The 20,275-nt window shown below is 41.5% G+C and overlaps 1 long non-coding RNA gene across 1 annotated transcript in view; it reads left to right on the forward strand.

Annotated features, from left to right (window-relative positions):
- The window catches only part of LOC140896539 (uncharacterized), a 58,577-nt gene extending 45,023 nt beyond the window's left edge, over positions 1–13,554 (forward strand). Inside the window, exons 3-5 of the long non-coding RNA XR_012154568.1 lie at positions 546–783; positions 2,472–2,600; positions 12,592–13,554. This is a non-coding gene — a long non-coding RNA (uncharacterized lncRNA). The remainder of the gene's footprint in view (positions 1–545; positions 784–2,471; positions 2,601–12,591) is intronic.
- Positions 13,555–20,275: the final 6,721 nt, after the last annotated feature.

Here is a 20,275-nt window from a genome sequence, read left to right on the forward strand (position 1 = left end):
GTGGAGATTTCCCGTGGGAGAGTGCCCTGTGTGGTTCCCTCCCTGTACCCTGAGCTGACAGAGCCCCTCAAACTCATGAAGTTCCAACCATGAAGTGTTTGCCCACAAGGGCTTTAGAGGCTGGGTTCAGGGCAATACCAAATGCAATGCTTACTGTATGCCGATGGTGGTATTTTGCATGTATTTTTTTTTTTATCCCTTAAAGCCTGTCATCAGAGGACTTAGCACTAGATATCTTACCCTTTGAACACAGACCTGTTGACTCCTCTGACACTGTAACAGGGCGGCTTGCCTCTTTACAAGCTAGAGGCCTGGGGCCAACCAACCCTGGTTACTGAGGACACGCATCTGAACAGGGATCAGCTGATTCTCCTATAAAGGGCTGCAGAGGGAAAAGCCCCAGAGTGGGGGTAGAGAGAGAGAGAGGCTGCTGGGAGCAAGTAGGCACCAGCACAGAAAGGTGGGACTTCAGAAGTGAGACTACAGGCAGTAAACAGATGGACTTGAGAACTTTGTTTTGAATGTCTTTTAATTTCATAAACCAGAACCCAAGAAGAGCTGTGAATGGACAAAAGGGTGCATGAGATATTCAAAAAGCCCCTTGAAGGAGTAGACTGAAGCAAGGGCTGCTTGCAGGGTTACCCAGAGGCCACAAGGATGTGCCCTGGAGGAGGTCACCCTATGACAGTAGCTTGAATGCTGACTTCTGAATACTAAGCTGAGATTTTAACATCTCTTGAATGGCTCATCTTGACCATTAGTTCTCACGTGCAACTGTAATAGGTGAGTAATTTGCAAACCACACTTGAACTCTGTGACCTTGATTTTCCAATATGTCCAAGCTGAAAGAGAAAGGATGGCCCAGTGGCCTTTAGGGCGCTAGCCTGGGACTCAGGAGACCCAGGTTCAGTTCCCTGCTCTGCCACAGACTCCCTGGGTTCCCATGGACAAGTCCCTTGGTCTCTCAGTGCCTCAGTGCCCCATCTGCAAAATGGGGATAATTGCACAGCCCTATCGCACAGAGGTGTTGTCAGCATAATTGCATTAAAATTGTGAGATGCTCAAATACTAGGTATTGGGAGCTATGTAAGTATTTATCGTAGCTAGATGGTGGCCACAGAGAGCCAGCTGTGGTTCCTTGAACATGGTCCGCTCTGCTGGAGGTGTTCTCTTTAAGATGATTTTAAACTCTGAGTGCACCTGTGGTCATTTTATTATAAAATTACGAGTATTTCATCTGACTGGTGACCAGTGTATACCCTGAAGCACAAGGATTGCTAATCCTTATCATTTTGAGCTTTGCTGGTATATCCCCATTCTTTCTCATATAGCACTTTAGTAAAATCCTGCTCCACCTGAAATCAATATAGTTTTTGCCATTTACTTCAGTGTGGATCAGGCTTTGACCATAATCCTTTTTGGGGGGCAATTAGCAAACTATTTGCCTGTGACATGGTGGACTAGGTCCTAAGGCCCCTTGCTGGAGGCCTTGTGGCCCTGCCACACCCCACCCCAAAAAAGGGCAGTAGAGAGGCCCTCCAAGCTGCCTAGAGCGGCTGCGTTGGAATCACCTAATCAGGGCCCAGCAGACTAGAATAAGAAGAGCTGCAGGGCCAGAGATCAGTTGTTTGCTAGAGCTGGAGGCGAGTGGATGGTGCTACGGCCTGGCTGCTGGGACTCCACTAGGACAAGGCCCTGAGGTGTAGGGGTGTAGCATGTGCTGGAGCCACGGGGAAGTGGTCGAGGGAATTATAGCTGCAATGGAGTTTATTTAAAGGGACATGGCTGCTATCTATAGGGTCCCTGGGCTGGGACCGAGAGTAGAGGATGGGCCTGGGGTTCCCCTCTTGCCCCCAGTCACTGGGAAAGTGGCCTGGACTTTGAGGCACCCCAGAAGGGGAACTGACCTATAATGGCCCAGCTGGAGAGCTGCGGCTAGAAAGGCCCTGAGAGGGCGAAGACATTGCCTCCAGATAGGGAGCACTTAGGCACTGCACTATACTGGAGCAGGGACAACTTGAGAGAGACGTTACGGGGGGCGCTGAGAGACGCCCCTGCTGGACCTGTACCCCGTAAGGCAGTGGCACCGGCAGGCCACGAGACAGTTTGTTTACATTGACCGTCCATAGGCATGTCTGCTCGCAGCTCCCAGTGGAAGCCCGCACCACTTCCTGCAGCTCCCATTTGCCAGGAATGGCAAGCCACGGCCACTGGGAGCTGCAGGCAGCCTTGCCTGCGGGTGGCCATAGGGTGACCAGATGTCCCGATTTTATAGGGCCAGTCCCAATTTTTGGGTCTTTTTCTTATATAGACTCCTATTATTCCCCACCCCCATCTCGATTTTTCACATTTGCTGTCAGATGGTCAGCGTAAACAAACTGTCTCATGGCCTGCCAGTGGATTACCCTGATGGGCCACAGGTTGCCGACCACTGCTGTAATGGGTTTGCTTTGTTTTTATTTCATGTATAGGCTGAGTCTGACTCGACTGGAGGGGCCACCACAAACAGGTGGAGAGAATGTGCAGGCACACGCACTTGGCCAGGGGGCACTTGGCCATTACATTGCCACAGTAATATCCTCTAGCAGTGAGTTCCAATGGTCAGTCCAATGTACCTTGCATTGAAATATATTTCCTTTTAACCATTTTATAGTCTCTGCTTTTTAATTGTATTGAGCGCCCCCGGGTTCTTGTATTGTTTATAAATAATGTTATAGTTATATTCTTGAATAATGTTTATTTAAGCAAAAACTCGCTTGTGTAATGATTTATGTTTTGTGTCTGAGATTTAGATAGCAATGACCTGCAAACGTAGTTAAAACTTCCGAAAAAGTTTTTTTAAAAAAAACCCACCACCTCCCTATAGGTAAGCTATACCTATAGAAACATCAGTGAGGGTGAAAGTGAAAAGCTCAAAATAAATAGAGAATAAAGCCATTTATAATCAATATAATTAACAGAGAGTCTGTTGTGGTTTTGAATGTATTCTATCAATACTATTATTTTAGGCCAGGGTGTTCAAAGTAGCCTAGGAGAGTTACACCCCCAGCGCCACTGCAGTTCAAGAGGATTTGGGTAGCTAACACCCATAAGCTCCTTTGCAAACCCCAGCTTTACACATTAAGTACCTCGACAATACTGTGTTGCGCTCATTGCTAGATAAAATGAATCATTCTAACTACAAAGACATCAAAACATTAAAAAAATCCAAGCACATTTCCTTTATTATAGGGAGTCCAACAGTAATATCCATGATGATGGTATATTAACCCTTACTATGCTCATGCATGGTACGTCAGCCTTTCCAGTCAGTACCAAAAGCTCTGCCTTTCTCACTTCTCTTGCTTCCTTCCCTCACAAATTGAGTCCCTTTGATGAGCCCCACCTCACCCTTCCTACACAAGGTAAATTTATCACCAGATAAATTCTCTCAACCATAAAAAGCAGACAGGACCAGAACTCTCTGTTCTATAGCATGTGGCAAGGCCACCAGACCTGTCCCCTTCTTTTCCCCCAACCAACTGGCTGATCCCACTTCTCTATGCTTGTTCCTGGCCAGAGAAAGGGATCAAGAACTGGCAGCAAAACCAGTGGATTCCATCACGAGACCATTCCCAATGGGGAAATATTAATGAATCTTATGGTCCCAATCGGGCCCTTTTCCCCAGTTACTAGAAACCCTCCATTCTCACTAGCCATACCAACCTACCCCAAAGGCTAGTGTTCAGCTGGAGGAAATTAACCTGTGCTCAAGTGACATTCATGTAGGAATTTACTGGTTTCTTAAGGGTTAATGCTAATACTGAATTGGCCCAATCAGGTTCAGTTTTGCCATCTCACTAAGTGAGATAAATAGAAACTTCTTGCCATATAGATCCAAAATGATAAGCTATTCCCACTGCAATGAATGGCTAACCTATAAATTCAGTCCACATCAGTTTTGTCAAATAGCAAAAACAGAAACAATGAAAACTAGACAGTCATGGCTCTGCATAGGTCAACAGTCAAGGTTATCTGTACTCAATTACTGGTATCTGCAAACTTACATATTGTCAGCTGATCATAGACTAAATGAAAATTTATCGTGTACAGAGACAGTAAATACAGTTGTTTGAAGAAAGCATCATATTAGTTCACTGGTTTGACTGTGTTTAAGAAAAAAAAGGGTTATTAGTCTTTTGGGAAATTCTTTCAAATATAACCTGCAGTAAATATCTAAAATTGGGATTATCTGTGTTATAAATCTTTGTTCAAAAAGTAGGAAAGGCACAGAAATTGCTCCTTAACCTTCAAAGACGATAAATTATATCATTTAACAATAGATAAACTTAGGGCACTTTTCCTGTGATACTGACCTATTGTCAGTTAAGTTTTAATCTGCCTCACCTCACCATCTGGTCTGTAGTACCAAAGACCTGGCTGTATTGGAAAAAGACAATAATTTGTTTGCTAACCTCTTCTCCGGAACAATATATCATTTCAGAAAACAAAGCCTACTAACACAACGTGTATTTATCTGTTTCCTCTATCTGTGTTCCTTTTTCCACAAGTGCAAGTTCAGGCTTTTGAAATGTTTTCCTAGTGATAACTTGTGATGCTGTTAGATTCATAACCCTGGAAAATAGATATATTGTTTTCCTTTCAGGCTTGTGTGAACTTAGAAAGATAGATGCACTGTTCTCGACTTAGTGTATTTACTATATACGCATTAGTGATTTAAAAAAAAATGTATCCAAAATTGTCAGTAAATCTGTTACTAGAGTTTTTGGAAACAAGAACATTTTGGTAGACATTCACCTGGGGAAAAAATTATATCCAGTTTTCAGCAATTTCACTGCTAACTATTTTGGTCACTGAATCAAGAATTCAGCATCAGCCCCTTTTCATGCAGAAGAGAGAGATAGCAGCATCTCAGTCACAAACTATATAAAAGCAAGTAGATAACCAGCCTCCAGCAGCAAAATTACATGTAAAGCAGTAAACCAGCTTCACTGTCACAAAACTACAGATCAAAACATGCAGTGAGCCAGCTCCAGCATTTAAAACTACCTGTAAAGTTAGTTAGGCAGAAACCAAGGACATTTGTGGGTATGATTCAGATAAACATCTGCATGCTCCTCTGAGCTACCCAACACTCTTGGCAGACCCTGCTACCAGCCCATTCTCCTAACACCTCCTTCCCTCAGCTACCTGATGTTACCTTCTTGGGGTGGAGCGGAGTCATTCTGTGGCCTGATACCTCCATCTGGCATTTTTGGTGGATGGCAGGCTCACTCCAAACTGGCTGTGAGTTCTATACTTAGGTTTCACCAACCAGTTATCAAGTTTGAATTCCCCAGGCACTGTAGCAGCCTATACATGGAGTGCCAGACAGTTCCATTGGGTACTCCGATCTACCTTGTCACCTAGGCAATCCTACCGTTGTGATAGATAGTCCCTTACATCTTGAATCACAGCAACATTCAGGTTACTCTCAGTCCCAAAGGATCAGTCACTTAGCACAGGTCAATTGCACCTTAAATCTCACACCAAAGACAACGTGTGTAGCCAACCAATCCTGTAATAAACTATATACAGATTTATTGATAGGAAAAGGAAATAAGAGTTCTTTACAAGGTTAAAGCAGACAAACCTATAGTAAATCATTTGTGTTTATATCTTAAGTTTCAAAAGAAACTTAATAGAAGGTTGCATAATAAGCAAACTATATAAGTCCTGTAGGACTAACCCATGCTAAGCAGCTGGGGATCCATTGCTTATGCCTAGAAACCTAGCTCCTAGAATCCCAGCAACAATGAGATACTTGTTCTTCCTTGTTAGGAGTTTTTATTCCGTTCCTCCCTTCTGGTCTGAGAGGCAAACTCAGCTGATGGGAGAAATTCATATATTATCTGGACCTGTGTTTAAAAATTGTCTAACTTTTATAGCTGTTGTTTGACATCCTCCTGAGATACTAGTGGACTGGGTAGAGTGTTATCATTTGAGACTACATCATCTGTTTTTCCCCAAATTCAGGATAGAAATATTTATTGAACACTTCTGCCTTTTCTGCGTTATTGATGATAATTCTACCATTTTCATCTAGTAATGTACAAATAATGATGTCAGGATTCTTTTTGCTCCTAATTGACTTTAAAAACTTCTTCCTATTGTCCTTAGTTCTGCTTGTCATAATTTCTCCTTGTGTCACTTTGCTTCTCTTATCAATTTTCTACAATTTCTAGCTTCTGATTTATATTCATTACTATTGAATTCCTGTTTCTTCCATTTGGGGTGGGAGAGGGGTGGGTTGTGAGAGATATATATGAAGCTGCCTTCAATTCTCTTCTCAATCAGGTCATTTTTTGAACCAATACAGCCTTCTGACTCAGTTGTGGGATTGTGGCTTTTTGGGCATCTAGTAAAGTGTTCTTAAATAATTCCCAATTATCATTCACATTTTTCTGATTAAATTCTTCCTCCCAGCAGATTTGGTTCATAAGTGTTTTCAGCTTTGTGAAAATGGCCCTTTTAAAGCCCCGAGAATATCTATTACTGGTCTGGACTTCATACTGTTTGAACGTTATGAATGTGATCAAATCATGAGTGCTTGTACCTAAGTTACCATTAATTTTTGGTTCTGTGATCAGTTCCGCTTCATCTGTCAAGGCTAGGTCTAATATGGAATCCCCCTATGTTAGTTGCAACACTTTTTGGTTAGGCAGCATGAGACCTCCAGCTTGTGTCATTCAACCTGAAGTGCGCCAAACATGTAGCTTTTTTTCCCTACATCATATAGATGGGGGGTGAAAGGAGCTGGTCATCCTGTTCCCTAGTGTGATTTGGTGGTCTGTAGCAGATACCAACTAACACCCCTGCTTTATCTGTTATCTTCTCTCCCTCTTACACAGGCCTGAAAAAATAAGTCAAAGTAGCTTCTGTTGACCCTGGTGAGCATGTGTGGTAGGGACAGTCACTCAAGTATCCTGAAGAACACGCTGGAGTCAACCAGTTCAGCTCAAAGCCCCAACTTATCCAGTTCTATATTACTCTATTTTATTGCATACTGGTTTTCATATCACCCTCATGCCTACAGTATTTGAGTGCCTTCCAGTAAGGCATGAAGCAATGTGACTAATATCTGTCACATGCGGTTTGTTCTTTCACAATGCACACATAGTTGGGCGATGCAGTGTTTTGTTTTGGTAGTTTTCTTCTATTTTAAATGTTTTAGGTTTTTATTTACCAAAAGCTGCCCTGAGATCTTTGCTGTAATCTAGATGCTGGGGAAACAAGTCCTCTCCAAAATAACAACCCTTCTTCAGTTTCTTTGGAGTTGAAAAGAAGCAATTTCAAACATTTGGAATTTCACAGCTTTTAGGCCCTTCTGCATTCAGATCATATAGCCACTCCTCTCTTCATATGCATGGGACCTAGGGTTGCCAGGTGTCCGGTTTTCAATCAGAATGCTCAGCTGAAAAGGGACCCTGGTCGCTCTGGTCAGCACTGCTGACCAGGCTGTTAAAAGTCCAGTTGGCGGTGCAGCAGGGCTAAGGCAGGCTCCCTGCTGCTCCCAGAAGAAGTAGCATGTCCCACTTCCGGCTCCTAGGCTTAGAGGCAGCCAGGGAGCTCCCCACACGGCCCCATCCCAAGTGCCAGCTCCACAATCGGAGCTGTGGGGGCAGCGTCTGTGGACGGAGCAGAGCTCAGAGCTGTCTGGAGGCACCTCCACATAGGAACCAGAGTGGGGACATGCTGCCGCTTCTGGGAGCTGCCTGAGGTAAGTGGCGCCCAGAACCTGCACGCCCTCCCACGCCACAACCCCCTGCCCCAGCCCTGATCCCCCTCCCACTCTCTGAACCCCTCGATCCTAGCCTGGAGCACCCTCCTGCACCCCAAACCCCTCAGCCCCACCCCAGAGCCCACATCCACAGACGGAGGTCTCACACCTTCATCCCACACCCCAACACCCTGCCCCAGCCCTGATCCCCCTCCTGCCCTCCAAACCCCTCAGTCCCAGCCCAGAGCACCCTCCTGCACCCCAAAGCCCACCCCCCCCCAGCCAGAGCCCTCCCACACCCCAACCTTCTGAGCCACCCTGGTCAAAATGAGCGAGTGAGTGAGTGAGGGTGGGGAGAGCAAGCGACCGAGGGAAGGGGGATGGAGTGAGTGGGGGCAGGGCCTCGGAGGAGGGACAGAGCAAGGGTTTGTGCAAGTATAAAGTTGGCAACTCTAATGGGACCACATTGGCAGAAGAGATCCACCCACACAGACCTGATTGCAGAAGACCCACATCCAGCATTGATTTCAATGGGACCACTACTGATACTGCCTAAGTGTTTGTAGAATCGGGCCTTGGTTACTTCAGTGGGTCTTTCAGGAGCTTTTCAGCATGGTTGATTTTAAATATTTTCTCTGACTGGAAAGATACAAAGAATTACATAATATTTAGATGCTAACTATTCGGTGAGGAATTATTAGCTTCAGAGTGTTGCTCTATTTCGAAGTCATTTTAAAAATTAACTAAATTTTCCCTTCATCTCTGTTGGAATTTCACTCTCTTTAACCAAAGCGCAGTGCTTAACGTCTTCTGTTTTATACCACTGCCAGAAGCAGTGACTGATTTTCCTCTATGTAAGCAAATTTGCTCAACCCCAATTGTTAGCCACTTCACAGGTTCAAAAATCTGATTGGGGGGGGGACGTTTGCTCAACACCATTGCTTCCCCAGACACTGGTGTCAGCTTTCTCCTCTGTTCCCTGTATCCCTCTCTCTCCAATAGGTATCACCCCTTACTCTTCTTATTTCCACTGGGCACTGCTGCTGTCCAGTCCCCTGTTTAGCCATTCCCATCACATAGTCCTGCACAATTTCCCCCTCTGCTCCTTGCCTAGTTTCTCTCCCTTCTAGGACTCTGCCCCTGGCTTCTGCCCAGCTCTCTCCCCTCTACCGCTAAGTACAGCTCTGTCCAGTTTCCTCTCCGTCCCCCAGCTCTCTCCTTGTGGATACTGCCCCACCCAGATCTGGGAGTGGGCGGGCAGGCAGGGAATGATGGGAGAGGGTGCAAACACTCCTGGGGTCCTTTTTTTTACCACCACTAGTTTCTCACTTCTGATTCTTTCCCCCCTATCTGATGACAGCGGGAGAGTCTGCCTGCCCCCAGGTTTTATTTTTAAATGAAAACAGAGATTATTTTTACATTGTCACATGACTCCAGAAGCTGGGGTTTTAAGAAAAACACCACAAATCTTGAGGCTCGTGATAAAATCCCCAGAGTTAACCACACTGCCTTTCTGAGCAGGGGTGAAGTTCACCCAGGGTGAACTGCTGCAAGAACTGCCTTTAAAGTCGTACCCACTTACACCAGTGGATCATTATGGCCAACACACACTCCTGGTCTCTCAGCTCTCAAAGTACAAAAGTTGGATTTTTAAACACTCTGCAAAAAATGGCCTACTGCTTGCCGGGAGATGATTATGACTGACTCCAAACAATTTAATTGTAATGAGAGGGATTATTTGGGGCTATAGTATAGTATAGCATAGTATATTTGAGGCTGAGAAAAGGCCTCTAGGAGATGGAACAATCAGGAGAGCACAAAGATGACTTAAAGTCTGTAGATGATCTGACTCAAAGCTTACAGTAAGCGTTTACTGTACATCCTTTTAGTCCATGGCTGCTGCTATTTCTGAGGAGCCTGGCGATCTTCCAAATCATGTCTAGAAACAAATGACAGTAACTAGAGATGTTCCTGGGTTTTTTTTGGCAGATTTATTACAAGATAAAATCTTACCAGTGGGCAGGCACAAAATTCAAATAATAGTCATTTAGAGAGACAGCAGAGAATCAAGTAGTACAAGTTACTCTGTTGATGAGCAACTACTGTTCTGTTGAAGGTCTGCAGATCAAGTTTTATTCATCTCCCATTGTCACTAGATGTGAAATAAAAATGAATTTTGGACATTTGATAGCCATTGGGATTGGGGGGGAACAGCCAGGGAAAGAAAGAGGTTTCATGACCCAGGAAATTAAAGCTCCTCACAGAATTGAAGCAGCAACTAAATATGAAACCTATTCAAATCTGACATGATTTCATTTAGCATTAGAAAAGGTGTTTGCTAGATAAAAGCCTCTACATTCAAAGATAACCTTTAATCTTTCTGCAATAGCATTAAAAAAAATCATTGGGTAAAAGGAACAGCAGAAGAGGTGGACATTGTCAGAGAAAGGTCTCTGGAAAAAAAATAAAGCTCTCCTGAGATCAGTACTAAACTTCCAGGATAATGTATTTTTTAAAAAATCCTTCTGATGGCTAAGAAGGGAGCCCATGCAATTTTAAAATAGCAGGTAGAAAATCCATAGCTGTTAAAAAGAAAAACACAAAGGCTACTAGGGCTTTGCTTACAACATTTTTAATTGTCCTCCCTAAACTCCAGACTAAAGTCTCGTCACCTTCCACCCCACCCAATAAAACTATGTTGGTAAATATAATTACTTCTATTGTCTAATCAATATCATATTGCTCATGGCTTCAGCTTGTTCAATATCATAGTCTGAAATCACTGACTCCTGATACTTACCTCAAGATGCCAATATCTGTTCAATGCTGGATAAACTACATTAGTTACTTCAGCAACTGAGATTTTGGTTTATCTCCTTTAATAATCCACATAAGTAAGATACAGTTTCTACTAACCTAATATGAAACATGAGGCTCACACATACTGAACTTCCAAAGTGCGTACACAACTTGAGGTGCTTCTTTTGTATGAGCTGATAACCATGTTCTGGGCTAAATAATCTCACCTAAACTGGGCTCCTCACCTGGGGCTCAGACCTGGACCTAGCAGTGCAGTCCCAATCCTTCTAATCCCAGCTACAGAGGGCAAGATGCAGCACCTGCGCCCAGTAAGAATGAGGCCAAAACTCTCCGCAGAACAGAGATGTTTTCTAGCTTCCACAGGAACAATTGTAGTGCTCATGGAAGTGCAGGGAGGGAACCATGCTGAGCTGCTCATCCCACACACTCCTACAGTGCATGGACTCAGCCAAAGCACCCTCACACCCCTCACTTATCTTTGTGCTCAGATTCTGTATGCCCGTATCCCTGCAGAGCCTCGTCGACTGAAGTGAAACTAAAAGCAAGCCCCTACATTGGTGTTCACCGCATCAGGGCCTTATATGATCAATTTTTCAGGCCGTGCCCATGTTTTCTTACATGTTTGTACAGCGCTAAGCATGATGGCAGTCAAATTGTGATCTGGAGCTTTGGTGGCAATGGTCATACAAATAAGAGGCGAAAGGTTATTTCTTGGTAAATGTAAAGTAATGCCGAACCTTCCCCCTCAGCCAGCTGGGATGTGGGGTCAGTGTGAAGCCATACAGTCATTATGCAAATCAAACCACCTTGGCCTATCAGAGGGCAGAGATATGCCTAAATGGGAAGGGCACACTGATCGACCTGCCTTTGTACATCACCTCTGTGCTTTTGTTGACTGAACCATTCCATTTCACTGGAATGTGACATACAAGTACTTTGTCATATCTTCGGCTAAACAATGTTCCATGACTGAGAGAGTGAGAGCAACCAACTGGTAGAAAAGGAGAAAATATTGCTCTATTAGCTAAGAGAGAAAATTAAACAGGTGACTCAGACTTTCAAAAGTGAGTTTTAATATTATTTATTGCACATACAATTCACAACAACATTTTCACTATTAGCTACATGAATGCAGTAATGACAGCCCAGATCCAAAACTACCAGAGAAGCGCAGGGCACCGCACTGTTCCCAAGAAGTTGCCTTTGTGTTCTCTCCTACATATGGCAACGTCACCCCATACTTTAGAATAAGAAGTATGCACCAATAAATTATCTTAATTGGAAACACATTGCAAACAAAATGCAAATGGCAAGAAACAGTGATTGTTCACAAAGGCCTGTCTTGAGAGTTAATCTATACAAATTATAAACACTCGATAACTATCCTGGTTTTCAGACTAACCATCTTTATGTCAGATCCCAGGACTAGGCTCTGGGGATTTCAAAATGTATCATGAAATAAAAACAGCTGCAAGGGAAACTCATATGACTAGGATAGGTGCCATATAGCAATTAACAGGCAGAAGTTTTGATCTGGAAAATCACATTAATTTTAATTGCTTCACTGTTATGTTCATAAAGAATTTGGCTCATTTCATTATTTTCCTTATTAGATAAACTATTTAACTTTGGAACAATGTAGTCATTAGTTCCATTGTTCCAGGTTTTTCATTGCTCTGAAATGAATGACAGAGACATGTTCTGCAAGGAAGATTGTTTATAAATATTTATGGTAGTCTGAACAGATATTCATGTAATCCATCCTAATTTTCTACCACATAATTCATCAGTTATTTTATCTAATCTGAAAACCAATGAGTGGCAGGTTTCTTAACCTGTGTCCAATAAGCTATTTAAAGAAAGTCTACCATCCCTTATAAAAGGTACAGAAAGAAAACCTATGAAAGAGCAAAACCTCCTTGGTTTTCTCCATTTTCCTTTTGTGGTCTGTTTAAATAAGATCTGTATATCATTGCTTCCACCTCTGCCATATTTCTTTTTTGAATCTGCAGAGATGAAAAGAGGTGGGCAAAATTCTGTCCTCAGAAGCACATCCTCAGCTCCTGCTGCTTTCTGCATGCAGAATTAGTCCTCGTGTGTATGTGTGAACAACTAAACAAATAGAGAGAACGAGTCCCAGATATCATGACTTTGGAAAGGGTGTTGCATCTGAGAGGTATCTACATCCGAATTCCACCTTCAATACTATAAAATATGTATAGGACTGTCTGTTCAAAATGTATATACTCTAATTGAAAGGAATCAGGAAGTGAAAAATGAAATTTGGCAGTTCTATTCTACGCCACCATTTGGTGCTTGTTGTGGGACTCTAGCAAAAGGGAGCTGTCGCTACAGGCATAATTTACTTGATTTTAAGGATCCATATGAATTCTGGCTACAGATCAAGTAGCCATTAACAAAGAGGAATGTTTCCCCATGCTCATTTGTTTTCCATGTGTGAATTTTCACTCGTCCAAACTCTCCCCACAAAAAAATATTATTTGTCTTCATGAATTCCATGTGGAAATGCAACAAAAGTCCTGCTAATAAATTATTCAAGAAAGACAACAGATTTTTTTTTGATTGCAAAAATACTCAAAAAGCCAGCGTTAGAATCAAAATATCAGTTCCCTGTGATTTCAGTATTTTCAGTTATATATTATAAAATGCTACATACGTAGCAAATAGATTCACATGCTCACGGAGAGCTTTTCTGGGTGAATTATCCTAAACAGGATAACTCAATGGCAAAGTAAGTAGGCTTTTAATGCTATTACTATTAGGAAAATAACATTAATATGAGACATATGCAGGTTGCTATTACATCAGTGCACAGTATTATTCAGTCAATATGTAGGCCCAGTGCTGTAGATCAGTGCAGAGTTCCTGGGCCTTTAACACATGTACCTTGGCTTAGTCTTGAGGTCAAAATCTATTAATGCAATTTTCTGTATAAAAAAGAGAATTTAAAATCCATGTGTTTTTAATGACATGTCCAGGGTTTGGATTTTTTAAAAAATTTGTCCTAGTCACATTGAATGTGAACTTCATTGAAATATGTGTTATCTATGGCAAACACTGAAACTAATTTGTGAAATAAAACAAACTTTACAAAAATAAACCTCTGTCTATTTGTTTGAAAAGTTAAATTTTGGTAAAGTCATGCTTCAAATTTGAAAGGTCATTATTGGTAATTTGCATTTATTTAGTGAAGCGTTACATAATAAACTGAAACCACGTGTCAAAATGTAACCCATATAACATAAGTGTGCGGAGATAAAGGAGTTTCAAAGATTTAAAAATTAATATGGCATTTAAACAAGATATATAAAAAGGATGCCTAGAGTTAAAAAGAGTTTCCATTTCAAATAATTAACATGTTTTGGTTTCTCCAATTTTTGCGGTCTTGTTGCACAACATGTATCTAAGAAACTGTCGAACATGCATAGTTTGGATTAAGCTCTTGTTTGTGTCTATTTAACAGCTACTCACAGCTGTCTCTGCTTTAAAAGTATTGAGATAAAATTTCATCGCGAAGGTTTTTAACACAAAGAACTAACATTATGTTAAATGGGCCTGACTATGATTGCTGGCCAGACTGGTGGCAGCTGGAACAAGGAACTTACACGCACACAGGGTTATAGTTCAGATGCCAGGGAGTCAGTGTTTGTTGAACAGCTGATCGCAAAAAGAAAGCGGCATAGGCAAAATCCCAAACGTGAGAGGGAAAGTCGTCTAGTAATCGGAGTCTAAACATAATATAGGAAAAGGACTCTTGGAGCCCAATGGTAATAAAAAAGGTCCCCTACAGAGTTAAGACGACAGCAAAAGACTTCCTCCAGGCCCGAAGAGGCACACGATAGAAAAATCACCCTTTAGTCTTCCACATGCGTCTTGACTTCCTTCCCTGATATCACTTCTATTCCCAGGGAGATCAGCTACTTCCCGTCTCTTCAATCCAGCAGCATTTTCCCTATTAATCTCCCACTGATCAGTTAGGCTGTGGTGCTAGACGTGACCTGATGACTGAATCCCTCTGCAATCACTGCTGGGGTGCCTTTCTGTACAGGACTAGATTTTTAACCCTCTGTTTCCCAGACTGTTGAGTCTATACACCTTGTTACATGTCCATAGTATAATTACTAACAAAAAATATATAGTAGAGTTTCTACAAATGTGGGGCCTAAACATCCTCAGTGCAAGTGAGAACCCACAGCTCCCCCTAGTTTCAGCAGGAATTGTAAATATTCACCTGCATTCAGAATCAGGTCCCGTCTCTACTAAGGCTAGAATCCACTGAAATGTTTGGGAGGTGGGGGAATGACATTAGCATTAAGTAAATTAAAGCCAAGGAAGAAGAAGCAGAATGAATGGCCAAATATAATTGTTTCTGGATTAACTGCTAATTTAAGAGTGCTAAATACATTATAAACACTAAACAAACGAACAAAGGTAAAAATATAATCTGCATTTGTATTTGAATTCTACTCATTCTTCTAAGAGTACCAAGAATTAAGGATAGATGAGAATAAGCTGCTAACCTTACCAGTTCTGAAATGGCAAAATAGCACAGCTAAAGGCTCAGGTGTGTATGGGAGATACTTGATTTAGATTACTGAAGAAATAAAAGTTACATAAAGCTTATGCAAGATTTTATTGCATTTTCCATATTAAGTTTTTTGCTGTTTGGAAGTTGCCCATTGCCATCAAATTAACGGATTAATATGAAATGGGATCATGTCACTGTTCTCAAAGAAAAAACTTCTGTAACTAATTAGCAATACATAAGCCAGGAGCCTAAAATAGGTTTGTGGTTATTGGCAGGTGTTAAAGAGAGTCCTGGAGATCAGATGTTCTGTTCATGAACAAAGGCAGCTTATTGGTGTACCAAGAAAAAATACAAGGCTACATCCCCAAAACTCCCATGTTATTCAAGTCTCGGCATCCCTGAGTACTCTGGCCAAGGTTCAGCAAGGCACTTAGGCATGTGAGTAGATTCACTGGCATCGTGAAACTATTTACATGCTTAAAGTTAAGCACCTGCTTAAGAGCTTTGTGAACTAGTGTTCTTTCAGGTAAGGATTCTCTTTAGTCAGGCTCCTATTCTACAGACTTAACTTCAGGACTTAACTTTTCCTTTCCAGGAACCTTCCCTTGATGCCTTTAGCCTGAACATGTGGTACTGGGGTTTTATAACCCTTCACATTATTAGCAGGCTTTCAGCTGGCCAATCGGAGTGTAACTGTCTCTGTAAAGCTATTCCAGTGCCTGGTTCTTTTATGTCCCTTCTTTTTCCAGATGTGTTGTTATAACTCAGCAGCTAAGGCCTTCAGTGCAATGCAGTTAGAGCATTCTTTTGGAGACTCCAAGTTTCCTGTACAAGTAAGTTGACATTCTGCCTTTTTTCCAGGTTACATTAAGCTGTGGGAACAGTTTACATAAATTTGCATTCTTCCTTCCTTCCAGTTACTCTAGCAAGCTATGAGAACAGGTTAGCAGCAGAACTGTTGATACTGATATTGCTCTGTCTCCAGCTCCACTGTCCCCATCAGAGTGTTTCAAAGGCTTTCCTGGGAAAAGCAATGGGAACTTCTATGAGCAAGTCTTACACAAAACTCAGAGCAGCAACTAACATGACTTTGAGGCAGAATGTTCATGTTCCATATGGAAAAACTAGCCCACTGTGTCTTCTCATAAGCTGAGTAGGTTTTGTGCAGCTGTTTAGCACTTCAACAACAAAACCCCAACAACAAATCATATCTTGACCCTTACCTTCTCTCTGCCTTCCATATCAACAGACTGAGGGGGTGGGGCGAGTTCAGCACAATGTAAAATTACACTGCAGCCAATTTAATTGGCCTCCATAGAGCAGTCAAGCATGAGCTAAGCATCTAATGTTACATAATGTATGATGAGAAAGCATGAGAAGTTCAACTAAATTGGGAGATGCTGATAAATCGGGTGACAGGTCACCCCATACCTCTCAACCGTCTCATAAGAGGAACATTCTTCATCTGACTCCTTAACTTCTCCCCCATCCCACTTACCTTACTGTTTATTACTGCTACCAGAGAAGCTAAATAGAAGCTGAATTTACAGAAATTATTTATGTTGTGTGAACTTCAACAATTTGAGTTTTGCATAGTTTCAGCACACCCCACCAGCAGTTTGGGTTTGCAACCTCTGAGGTTTGTTTGTTTTGAAAGGCCATTCCCCTCAAACAAACACGTGGCAATTTTTAAATAAAAGCAGCAAATTTCAGCATCCTTCTTTCACTCAGTTCTATCTGAGAGCTATAAATAACTGATCTTATATAGGTACATTTTGGTGTGTCTTCTAATCAACAGGCACCTACAGTAAAGCAACAATAGCATAGCTAAACAGGACCTCATGGTGTCACATATTTTAGTGAATTACTAAACTGGTCTCCCGTCACTGTATTGCAACCCCTTATATTTAATATGCTTCATTTTTCCCATCTGGAAAATGGGATAATGTGCTTTGATATATACTGATCAAAAGTGCTATATAAGAGCTAGATGGTATTGTTATTTATTTTATTAATGCTAACAGCACATCCCAATGACAGACATGGACATAACTGGTCCTTTCACTCAAAGGTTTCCTTTTCGGTAAAGAATCATAACGAGTGAAAATTCATAGCAGGATTGTGGAATGTAGTCAGCCTAATTTAGCCATATGAACTGAACTCTTATGAAGAGAGTAGTGTGAACATCTGCTTGACATACAGCTCTACAAATGAGTTCTGCTTTAGTCAATGGATTTTTAAACAGGTAATGATCAAAATATTTTCCAAAATTTAAAGTGTATTTATTCTTCTTGTTCTTTCTAAGTATGAAACTAAGTGAAAAATTGCATGAGTCATTTCTTTGCTGTATTTAATCTCTTTGAATGCTGAATAGATTGCTCACAGAATAGCCACGTTTGTCAAGTACTCTTTCACAATTTTTTTGGGGTCTTCAGATTTATTTCAGAAGGAAATAGACTTCTAGGATGGAGGCTGGCACAACTGATTAAGAGAGCTTTAAACTAGGAATTTGGGGGAGATGGTTGGGAGATGTCCAGGTAATCTCCACGCCAGAATTTAGCATAGAGTGGAAAGAAAATGAAGCAAGAGTGGATACAGCTGTAGGTAGGAGGAAGGGCAGTGTAGATACAAGTCTAATAGGTTATACTGGTAGTAAAATAACCATGCCTAATAGGGTACAGAATGTGAGTGAGGCCAAACAGCAAAAATTAAGATGTTTGTACACTAATGCAAGGAGCCTAGGTAACAAAATGGAGGAACTAGAGTTACTGGTGCAGGAAGTGAAACCAGATATTATAGGTATAACAGAGACCTGGTGGAATAGTAGTCATGACTGGGCTACAGGTATTGAAGGGTATGTGCTGTTTAGGAAAGACCGAAATAAAGGTAAAGGTGGTGGAGTAGCACTGTATATCAATGATGAGATAGAATGTAAAGAAATAAGAAGCGATGAAATGGATATGACTGAGTCTGTCTGGGCAATAATTAAATTGGGGAAGAAAACTATTAGAGCCTCCCCTGGGATAGTGCTTGGGGTGTGCTATAGACCGCCGGGATCTAATTTGGATATGGATAGAGCCCTTTTTAATGTTTTTAATAAAGTAAATACTAATGGAAACTGTGTGATCAATGGGAGACTTAAACTTCCCAGATATAGACTGGAGGACGAGTGCTAGTAATAATAATAGGGCTCAGATTTTCCTAGATGCGATAGCTGATGGATTCCTTCAACAAGTAGTTGCTGAACCGACTAGAGGGGATGCCATTTTAGATTTGGTCTTGGCGAGTAATGAGGATCTCATAGAGGAAATGGTTGTAGGGGATAATCTTGGCTCAAGTGATCATGAGCTAATTCAGTTCAAATTGAATGGAAGGATTAACAAAAATAAATCTGCAACTAGGGTTTTTGATTTCAAAAGGGCTGACTTTCAAAAATTAAGGAAATTAGTTAGGGAAGTGGATTGGACTGAAGAATTTATGGGTTTAAAGGTAGAGGAGGCCTGGGATTATTTTAAATTAAAGCTGCAGAAGCTATCGGAAGCCTGCATCCCAAGAAAGGGGAAAAAATTCATAGGCAGGAGTTGTAGACCAAGCTGGATGAGCAAGCATCTTAGAGAGGTAATTAAGAAAAAGCAGAAAGCATATAGGGAGTGGAAGAAGGGAGGGATCAGTAAGGAAAGCTACCTTATTGAGGTCAGAATATGTAGGGATAAAGTGAGACAGGCTAAAAGTCAAGTAGAGTTGGACCTTGCAAAGGGAATTAAAACCAATAGTAAAAGGTTCTATAGTCATATAAATAGGAAGAAAACAAAGAAAGAAGAAGTGGGACCGCTAAAAACTGAGGATGGAGTGGAGGTCAAGGATAATCTAGGCATGGCCCAATATCTAAACAAATACTTTGCCTCAGTCTTTAAAAAGACTAAAGAGGATCTTAGGGATAATGGTAGCATGATAAATGGGAATGAGGATATGGAGGTAGACATCACCATATCTGAGGTAGAAGCGAAACTCAAACAGCTTAATGGGACTAAATCGGGGGGCCCAGATAATCTTCATCCAAGAATATTAAAAGAATTGGCACAAGAAATTGCAAGCCCATTAGCAAGAATTTTTAATGAATCTGTAAACTCAGGGGTTGTACCGTATGATTGGAGAATTGCTAACATAGTTCCTATTTTTAAGAAAGGGAAAAAAAAGTGATCCAAGTAATTATAGGCCTGTTAGTTTGACATCTGTAGTATGCAAGGTCTTGGAAAAAATTTTGAAGGAGAAGGTAGTTAAGGACATTGAAGTCAATGGTAAATGGGACAAAATACAACATGGTTTTACAAAAGGTAGATCGTGCCAAACCAACCTGATCTCCTTCTTTGAGAGAGTAACAGATTTTTTAGATAAAGGAAACGCAGTGGATCTAATTTACTTAGATTTTAGTAAGGCGTTTGATACTGTGCCACATGGGGAATTATTAGTTAAATTGGATAAGATGGGCATCAATAGGAAAATTGAAAGGTGGATAGGGAATTGGTTAAAGGGGAGACTACAACGGGTCCTACTGAAAGGTGAACTGTCAAGTTGGAGGGAGGTTACCAGTGGAGTTCCTCAAGGATCAGTTTTGGGACCAATCTTATTTAATCTTTTTATTACTGACCTGGGCACAAAAAGTGGGAGTGTGCTAATAAAGTTTGCAGATGATACAAAGCTGGGAGGTATTGCTAATTTAGAGAAGGACAGGGATACCCTACAGGAGGATCTGGATGACCTTGTAAACTGGAGTAATAGGAATAGGATGAAATTTAATAGTGAGAAGTGTAAGGTCATGCATTTAGGGATTAATAACAAGAATTTTAGTTATAAGCTAGGGACGCATCAACTAGAAGTAACGGAGGAGGAAAAGGACCTTGGAGTATTGGTTGATCATAGGATGACTATGAGCTGCCAATGTGATATGGCTGTGAAAAAAGCTAATGTCGTCTTGGGATGCATCAGGAGAGGTATTTCCAGTAGGGATAAGGAGGTTTTAGTACCGTTATATAAGGCACTGGTGAGACCTCACCTGGAATACTGTGTGCAGTTCTGGTCTCCCATGTTTAAGAAGGATGAATTCAAACTGGAACAGGTACAGAGAACGGCTACTAGGATGATCCGAG

This window comes from Lepidochelys kempii, chromosome 12 (assembly GCF_965140265.1).
Source record: "Lepidochelys kempii isolate rLepKem1 chromosome 12, rLepKem1.hap2, whole genome shotgun sequence".
Classification (NCBI taxonomy): domain Eukaryota; kingdom Metazoa; phylum Chordata; order Testudines; family Cheloniidae; genus Lepidochelys; species Lepidochelys kempii.